The sequence below is a fragment of the Canis lupus genome, chromosome 19, assembly GCF_011100685.1.
Source record: "Canis lupus familiaris isolate Mischka breed German Shepherd chromosome 19, alternate assembly UU_Cfam_GSD_1.0, whole genome shotgun sequence".
Taxonomy (NCBI): domain Eukaryota; kingdom Metazoa; phylum Chordata; class Mammalia; order Carnivora; family Canidae; genus Canis; species Canis lupus.
The window spans coordinates 2,977,991-2,986,791 of record NC_049240.1 but is presented as its reverse complement, the minus strand read 5'-3'; the positions used below and the strand labels follow the sequence as shown (position 1 = coordinate 2,986,791).

The window sequence follows — 8,801 nt, the reverse complement described above, 5'->3', positions numbered from 1 at the left end:
TAAATAAATAAATAAATAAATAAAATCAATCTAAAAAAAAAATCCTTTTGGGATGTCTACTCGAGCTTCCTGGTTTTCGTGTCCCTGCTCCGTGAGCATGCCTGATGTTCTGCTCAGCTTCTTAACCTCTTGGTCCTGGGCTTCTTAGCAGTGAGCAGCACACAACATAGACTTTACTTGTCTTTGCTAATATTGTCTCCAGAATTTGGGGTCCTCATGTCCTTGTTGCTGTGTCATGCCTGCACCCCCATTTTGTCTCTCCAGCCTCAGGAGACTACTGAGTGCTTTATTCAGCACCTTTCCTCTTTGCCACCTCATTTTGCTTGGCCTCTCGGCCTCTTGATCCTCCACTGATAAGTGACGGACAGATTCCTTAAGGGGGAAAACAGAGCAGTGGTGGGATTTTCCTTCCTTTTTTTTCTTTTAAGATTTGAGAGAGAAAGAGAGAGCATGAGCAGTAGGTCCCTGCAGTCCTAGCTGCCTCCATTGCTGTCTTCATTCATTTGTTTTTGTTTTGTTTTTTGGTTTTTGGTATTTCACCCAGCTTCTCCACTTGTTCTTGCAATAGAGTTGGTCTGACCCAAGCTAGCCCATCTTACCAAGAAGCAGGTGTCCTCAATGACGTTCTTGAAGCAGAGTACAGAAGGGTGGGCAGCTGCTTTACCTTTCGGGTGTTAGAAAGTCATTATTAAATTACAAAAATGAAAATAGACTGATATCTTTGAACCTAAAATAGTTTATCTGAATTCAAACAAATGATTTCTACTGGAAACCCCGAAGGACATCAACTGATCCGAATCAATAAAGCATGTCCTTTTACATGCATTCGTTGAATTTTTTGTTTGAATATATGAAGCGTCCTAAATCAAAATCCATATGAAAGCAATTTGACCATACTATATTCTGCGGTCATAACTTGATGTCATTTGTACAAATGGGGCAATTTTTGCTGCCAGTTAAAAACAAACAGGGATTTTTTTTTTACTGTAAATAGTAAAAAGCAGCAGAGAGGTTTAAATTTCCATTATAGGGGCGCCTGGGGGGCTCAGTGGTGGACCATCTGCCTTGGGCTCAGGGCGTGACCCCGGGGTCCTGGGTTCGAGTCCCACATCGGGCTTCTATCACCCCCCCACCCCGTATCTCACTAGCAGTGGCCTTGTGCACATGCTATGGTGCCCCCAACTCATACGTACAAGCTCCATTAACAACCCCCCCAACAGGCAGCTCATAGGCGCTCTTCTGCTCCACGACGCCCACGACTAGGATCCCTGGACCTGCTCCCAGGAGGATGGGCCGAAGGCCTGCAGGGCGCCGTCCGGGGCTCAGGGCTGTGTGGGCCGGGAATGAGGGGCCTCGGCCTGGACTGTGGGCCAGACGCTGAGCGTACGCTGCAGCCCCACTGGCCGGTGTCCGTGCTCCTCCTGGGGCGCTAGTGGGGGGCTGCGCAGCCTGAGAGGGCGGGCCAGGCAGGCCCCACAAAGCGTGAGGCCCAGGCCAGGTCACCAGGTGCTCACGTCTGAGGCCGGTACTGGACGCAAATGGCTCTCTGAGTCATGGCATTTCAGGCAGCATTACACTCAATAACGTATTTGTTTAAAAGAGTTTATTTACTTATTCCTGAGAGACACAGAGAGAGAGGCAGAGACCCAGGCAGAGGGAGAAGCAGGCTCCACTCGGGGAGCCTGACGCGGGACTCGATCCCGGGACCCCGGGGTTACACCCTGGGCTGAAGGCAGGTGCTCCACAGCCAAGCCACCCCGGGGGGCCCCAATAATACGTATTTTTAAATACAGGCAGAGGAAGGACGAGTGTCAGGGGAGGAGGCTGCGCACACGGTAGCTCCTCTAGTGGTTTTCCTGAACCTTCTCCCCGCTTCCTCTCAGACACCGGGGGTCACCGAAGGGCCGGTAGCTCTCTCCTCACAGGAATCTGAATGGCAGCGGCAGCCGGGCCGGGAGGACAGCGACCAGGGCTCAGCCTGGAAGGGGCAGAGGCCGGGAGGATGTCTTCTCCCGTGGGACGTGGCTCCCCATCTGCCCCCGCCTCGGCCACTCCTGCCCCGGCAGTCCCTGGGGCGCAGACCCCGCACTGGGGCCCCCTTTGCCCAGGGCCCCGGCTGCCTGGCTCCCGTCGGGGCCTCGGCATGGGGAGGGAGCCCTCGTGGGCCGCGCCTCCGCCCGCTGCTCTCCAGCCCTGCGTCCCCACGCGGTCCTCTCCCTGTCGCCCGGCCCGCGCCCGGGGAGCAGCCGGCCCGCTCGTGCTGGTGCTGCCCCCCGGCCCCCCGGCCCCCGGCGGCTCTGGCAACTTCCATCGCGGGCCCAGCGGGCTCGGCTCACCAGCTCCGCGGCCTGGGCCAGCGGCCCGAGGCTTCGGCACTTTAAAAGGAGCACCTTGCACTCCTTAACCGGCTGTCGCAGGGCCCCGCTCCACCTGACCTTTGTCTCAGTTTCTTCAGATTTTTCATCTTGACCTTTGTTTCAGTTTCTTCAGATTGTTCCTGTTTTGGAAGGAGCTTCCATAAGAGCAGCTGGGGTTGTCTCCTTTGCAGAGAAGGGAAAATGTGTGCCACGGAAGGCAGTGACCTGGGACACACGGAAGGTCGAAGCGTCGCCCGTGCTAGCTCGTGCTGGGTACGCGATTGGAGTACATTTTTTTTTTTTAAGATTTTATTTATTTATTCATGGGAGACACACACAGAGGGAGAGAGAGAGAGACCCAGACAGAGGGAGAAGCAGGCTCCATGCAGGAAGCCCGATGCGGGGCTCGATCCCAGCCCCCCGGGGTCACGGCCTGGGCCTAAGGGAGATGCTCAACCGCTGAGCTCCCCGGGGCCGCCCGGAGTCATGGTTTGGGGCAGCAGATGGGCTCCCACCCACCGTGTCCTGAACTTATGACGCTCGGGGGAGGCCGGCTGTGTGGCACGCCAGCTCCTGGTGGCTGCAGGGTGGCCTGGGCGGCCCGTGGGACCGGCTGGCATTGGCAGGGCTGAAAGGGAAACTCAGCCAGTTTAAGGCCGTGAACCCAAGAGGACATGACATGTTAAGCACGAATAAAATGCCGCCGACTGTTCCGTGCTGGGTGACGCTGGCGTCCTGGAGGGCGTGCTGTCTTCTCCAGGCCGTCCTCCTCCCCCGGCCCCCCGGCTCCCGTGGAGCCTGAAACTGAGTCTAGTCACTTGGCACCTGTCAAGCTCTTCGTGTTGATACTCTCGGGTCACTCACACTTGGATTTAAGGCTCCACTCTCCTTTTCGGCCCTAAATGTCTTGAGTGTTGATGGGAAACACATCCTTTTAGTTTTGACCAGAGAAGTGAGACTTTAACCAGAATTTATTATTATTTTTTTATTTTTTAAAGATTTTATTTATTTATTTATGAGAGTCACAGAGAGAGAGAGAGAGAGGCAGAGACACAGGCAAAGGGAGAAGCAGGCTCCATGCAGGGAGCCCGCTGTGGGACTCGATCCCGGGCTCCAGGATCACACCCTGGGCTGAAGGCGGCCCTAAACCGCTGAACCACCGGGGCTGCCCTAACCAGAATTTATTAAATGTGGGTCTTGAGGCCCGGCACAGGGAACGGTCTTTAGCCTGACACTACTCTCCAGTGGGAAGCGACCCAGCAGACACCACTAGCCCACGCCGGATACAAACGCGCAGGTGTCACTGGAGGCCGTGTGTCCAGTGCGCTCTGCGGCAAGGACAGCGGCTCTCACGGACGCCGATTAAAACCCCCTCTGGCTCCGGAGAGCCGGCAGCCTTCCCAGGAGGTGGAGCCACTCATTATGCTTCCCACCCTGCTTCCGCTCCCTGTCTTTCATTTCAGCCTCCTGTTGTTGCATAATGAGCGGCACGTGAGACGCAGAGAAACAAAACCAGAAACCATATCTGCAGATCAAACAGATCCGACCTCATGGAAATTACACACCGTGTAGAACGCAAGCCACCAAAGTGGGATGACAAATCCAGAAGACATCTAAAGGGCTAGTGAACATTTCAGGAAATATTCAAGAGCCCCATTCTGAGAATAATTAAACTTGAAATATCTTTCACTGATCAGATTAATACAAGCTACAAGGTTGTTATCTTCAAATGTTGGTGAAGGCACGTGAGAAGAGAGCCCTGGCTGTCAATGGGAGTGTGAGCAAGTAGATTGTTATTATTATTTTTTAAAGACTCCATTTATTCATTCATGAGAGACACAGAGATAGAGAGGCAGAGACACAGGCAGAGGGAGAAGCAGGCTCCATGCAGGGAGCCCAACGCGGGACCCGATCCCGGGACTCCAGGATCAGGCCTTGGGCTGAAGGCAGGCGTTAAACCACTGAGCCACCCAGGGATCCCACAAGTAGATTATTTTGAAAGGTGTTTTGGCGATATTTGTTACAATTTTCAATGGGCAGCTTACTCCTTCGATTTTGTCCCAAAGAAATATTTTTATATATGACCCAGATGTCTTTACAATGATATTCGCTCCCACAGGGTTTATAACAAGAAGACTCTACCATAGTGAAAGTCCGTCAACTAGGAGGGGAAAGGTAGGCGTGTGGTATGGGACGTTCCTTTTCTATGAAATATTGTGCTGCCATGAAAATAAAGGAGGTAGATCTACACATTCCAACATGAAAAGCTGTTTCTGATACTTAGTGAAAAAAAAAGGAATCACAGAATAACTTTTAATTTGATCTCATTTTCCTTTTTTAAAAAAATGCACATGCATAGATATGTATATAAATTCATAGAACAAATAAGCTTTAAGCTATCAATAGTGCTTACCTCCTTGTAGGAAGTAGAAGTTGAGGTGCTAATAAAGGAAAACTTTCTTTCCACATGACTTTCTGTTGTTCAAGTTGGGTATTCGTGTTCAATTGTTGCATCTGCGTGTGACTTGTGTGTAAGAAGCAAACAAAATAATTGAGTATTACGTGATGTTCGTGCAGATGTACTAATGTTCATCGGAGGCTTCTTATAGGGTAGGGAGAGTTTATTTATTTATATTTTTTTAAATATTTTATTTACTTATTCATGAGAGACACAGAGAGAGAGAGAGAGGCAGAGATACAGGCGGAAGGAGAAGCAGGCTCCATGCAGGGAGCCCAATGTGGGACTCGATCCCGGGTCTCCAGGATCTCGCCCTGGGCCGAAGGCAGGTGCTAAACCGCTGAGCCACCCAGGCCGCCGGAGAGTTTAAATTTAACAAAGTAGAAGGCTGTGCAGTGACAAGTCTTTCCACCAAGTGTCATTTTTCAAGAAATCTCAGCACATGGAAAACATTTTGCTAGAGAAACGTGTGGATCTGTAATCTTCCGGAGAGTTTGCGGGAATCTTTTCCTGGCCTTGTCACTGCGCAAGCCAGCACTGTCTACACGGGGCTCTAGACTGAGCAGTGGTGGACGAGAGTTGGTGGCAAAAGAGTCTGCAGCCTGAGGACCTCCAGCCATCATTCTCTTCACAGCAACCCCCGAACCTGGCCAAGCCACCAGGGAGATGATTTGCTCCACAAAAACCCTCCCTTTTGTTCTACCCTGTTCAGAAAGAAGAGGAATTCCAACGGAGATTCTGAAAGCTCCCTGTCAACCCGTGTGTGTCATTAAAGCTACTTCACAGAATACATCGTTTTCAGAGGAGTTTACAATTTTATACTTTGCTTAAGTCTTCCAGGAAGTCGCCATACGTGGGCAGCTCCACCGCAGGAGGCATTTACAAATGCCCTAGTCGCATGGTGCATCTTCTTCTTTATGGGACCGGCTACGAGGAAGTCACCCAGTGCCCCACCCCGAAACATTTTGTGCTCTTAATTTTTTACATGAACTCTTTCACATCTCTCCTCGGCTTCAATGAGCACTTCTTTGACTTGTCTCGGGAAGGACCCAGTGAATTCTCTATTTTTTTCCTTGCTCAGAGGCACAGTTCTTTACTTCTCATGATGAGACGAGGTACTGTGATGTATCACACTGGGAATACCTGGTGTCTCCATTTATACAACAGTAATGTCCACATATCTGACCCTCCGACCTTTTGGCTGCTGCTGAAAGTCATGTTGACCACATTCTGTTTTATACCAAGATCCCTTTCACTTCCAAAACTTCAAGAGTCAACACCGTCCTTTACAAAATCTCCCCCAGACCCAAAAATTGGCCACAGGAGTTGAGGGAGAGGTTAAAATATAAAATAGCACACGTGGCTCACAGATTTTGACACCGTGACAGAGAATGCTGTAAATGATGTGCCCAAATCAGCCAGTGGGGAAGATGGATAAGCTGTAATGCTTCTTACACCCCAGGTTCTGCTCCTCTCAGAGGACACGCCAGTGTTGAGAAATTAGTCTGTACATATACAGGTGGTGGCTGCTCATAACCGTTCCTGCCTGTTTATTTTTCTGTAGGAAGTTGGGACAGGAGCAGAACATGATTACATGGAAGTTTTACAAAGATCATGTAACAGCGACTTAAAAGAGTAACTGGAGGGTGTGGAGGGAGACTAGAGGCAGGAAAATAGGGCAGCCACAATCCCGGGGTCTTTGTTCTTTGAGACACTTGCCACAAGCATGAATATACACGTATGAATGTGTGGCACCATGAACTCAGAGACTTGATCTTTTTTTTTCTTGCTTGCCAGCGATTGCAGGAGTTGCTATGTCATGCCTGGCCTGACCAATAGCCAAAGGGCTCTTTTGAATGACTGCCTTCCAGTTATTCAAAGAAACAGACCCAATTAAGGGAATTTGCACTGGAAAGAGGCTATCCATCCAAATGTGGTCTTTCATCACAGCATCAACCTCTGAGTCCCCCTTTTGGGTACCAAGTTGGGGCGTAAAAGTTGATGGGCAGGTACTGTGGAAAGGGGTCAAGAAAAGCAACCTGCTGAGGACCTGCTTGATCCACCACAGACTGAGCATGCTCTGTTCTTATAAGTATAAAGCAATAGAGCTACTCTTGTCATAGGGTAGGTCGTTGGGATAGCTACTTTTGTTTAAGGATAACCTTTTTTTAAAAAAAAAAGTATAGAGTGATGAGGATAGATCAAATATTAATATGAGCTTCATAAAAACACCTTGGACCAGGGCGCCTGGGTTGCTCAGTGGGTTACACCTATGCCTGTGGCTCAGGTCACCGTCCCAGGGTCCTGAGATGGAGCCCCGTGTTGGGATCCCTGCTCAGCTGGGGAGCCTGCTTCTCCCTCTCCCTCTGCCCCTCCCCCTGCTCATGCCCACTCTCAAATAAATAAAACCTTTAAAAACGACGACCCTCTTGGGCCTATAGACAAGTACAAAGCTAGACTGATTGCATAACTGGCAAGAGACAGAGGAACCCAGATTAAAAGGTATTTAGAAAAAACAATGGAGGGCAGCCCAAGTGGCTCAGTGGTTTAGCACCACCTTCGGCCCAGGGTGTGATCCTGGAGACCCGAGATCGAGTCCCATGTGGGGCTCCCTGCATGGAGCCTGCTTCTCCCTCTGCCTGTGTCCCTGCGCCACCCCCCCCCCCTCCACTGTCTCTCTGGGTCTCAGGAATAAATAAATAAGTTCTTTTTTCTTTTTTTAAAGGAAGCTTGGATTAGGGACCTGGGAAGGGCTTGGGGAGCGGCATCCGGGGCTCGTGGGAGAGGTGGGAGCCCAGGTGTGGTGTAAGGAGCCCCCCACCCCCCACCCCACCCCGCAGCCGACAGGTGCTCCGAACGCCTCCCTCCCGCCTTGGGGAGCGGGGCGCATGCGCGGCCGGCAGGTGGGGGAGGAGGGGCGGGGGTCCGGGAGCCCCGGGAGGCAGCGCCGAGGGGAGCCTAGGGAGGGCGCAGGGCGCGGGCTGCGGGGCCAGGAGCCGCGTGCGGGGCAGGAGAAGCCGCAAGGTCACGGCGCGGGCTTGGGGGCCTTGGCGCAGCCCCCCCGGCAGGAGCGCCGAAGCCCCCGTGTGCCCGCGCCCCCGGGGCAGGGCTGCGGCTGGGGCTGCCGACCTGGGAGCGCGGGCGGGACTCGGGGAACCAGGCGGGGCCGTGACACAGGGCGGGCCGGGGGTGGGGGAGGCGGGGTGGGGGAGCGCTGCTCGGCACACAGGCTGCGGCTCCCGCGACGGGGTCTGGGGCCTGCGCCTGCTTCCAGCACTGGGCTGGGCGGGGTGCGGGGTTGCGGGGTGTGCAGGGTGCGCGGGGTGTGCGGTGGGGGCAGGTGTGCGGGGTGCGCGGGGTGTGCGGGTGTGCGGGGGGCAGGTGTGCGGGGTGCGGAGTGTGCGGGGCGTGGGTGTGCGGGGGGTGCCGGGTGCGGGGATGCGGCGTGTGCAGGGTGCGCGGGGTGTGCGGTGGGGGCAGGTGTGCGGGGGGCAGGTGTGCGGGGTGGGCCGCAGCCGCAGCCGCAGCCGGGGCCGTATAGCAGCGCGGGGCCAGGGCAGACCGAGTGTCGTGAGTCCCCGGGGAGTTCCTGCCCCGCCCCGCCCCCCCCCCCCCGCCGGGCCTGCTGCGCCCCTCCCAGGTGGTCACTAGCAGGCTCCGAGTCATCAGCAGTTTGTAGATATTTATTAGAGAGAGAGAGAGAGAGAGAGAGCGCGCGCGCAAGCAGGGGGAGGGGGACGCTGGCCGCCCGCCCCCCCCGCGGAGCCCGAGCCCCGCCGCCCCCGGGCCCCCCGCGGAGCCTGACGTCCGTGCCCGGGCCTGGGCCTCCCGGGGGGCTCCCACCGCCCTGCCAGGGCTCCGGGGCGGGGCTTCGGAGCGGGGCGTCCTGCGCAGGAGGGGAGGGGGCGGCGGGCGCGGGCGCGGGGCGGGGGCTGAGCATCCCAGGCCTGGCCCCTGGAGCCCCCAGCCCGCCAGGCACCGCCCCA

General features: G+C 54.4%; 1 protein-coding gene across 3 annotated transcripts in view; it reads right to left on the bottom strand.

Annotated features, from left to right (window-relative positions):
• Positions 1-8,801, bottom strand: part of TBC1D9 (TBC1 domain family member 9) — a 135,834-nt gene that overhangs the window by 10,921 nt on the left and 116,112 nt on the right. The window lies entirely within an intron of this gene.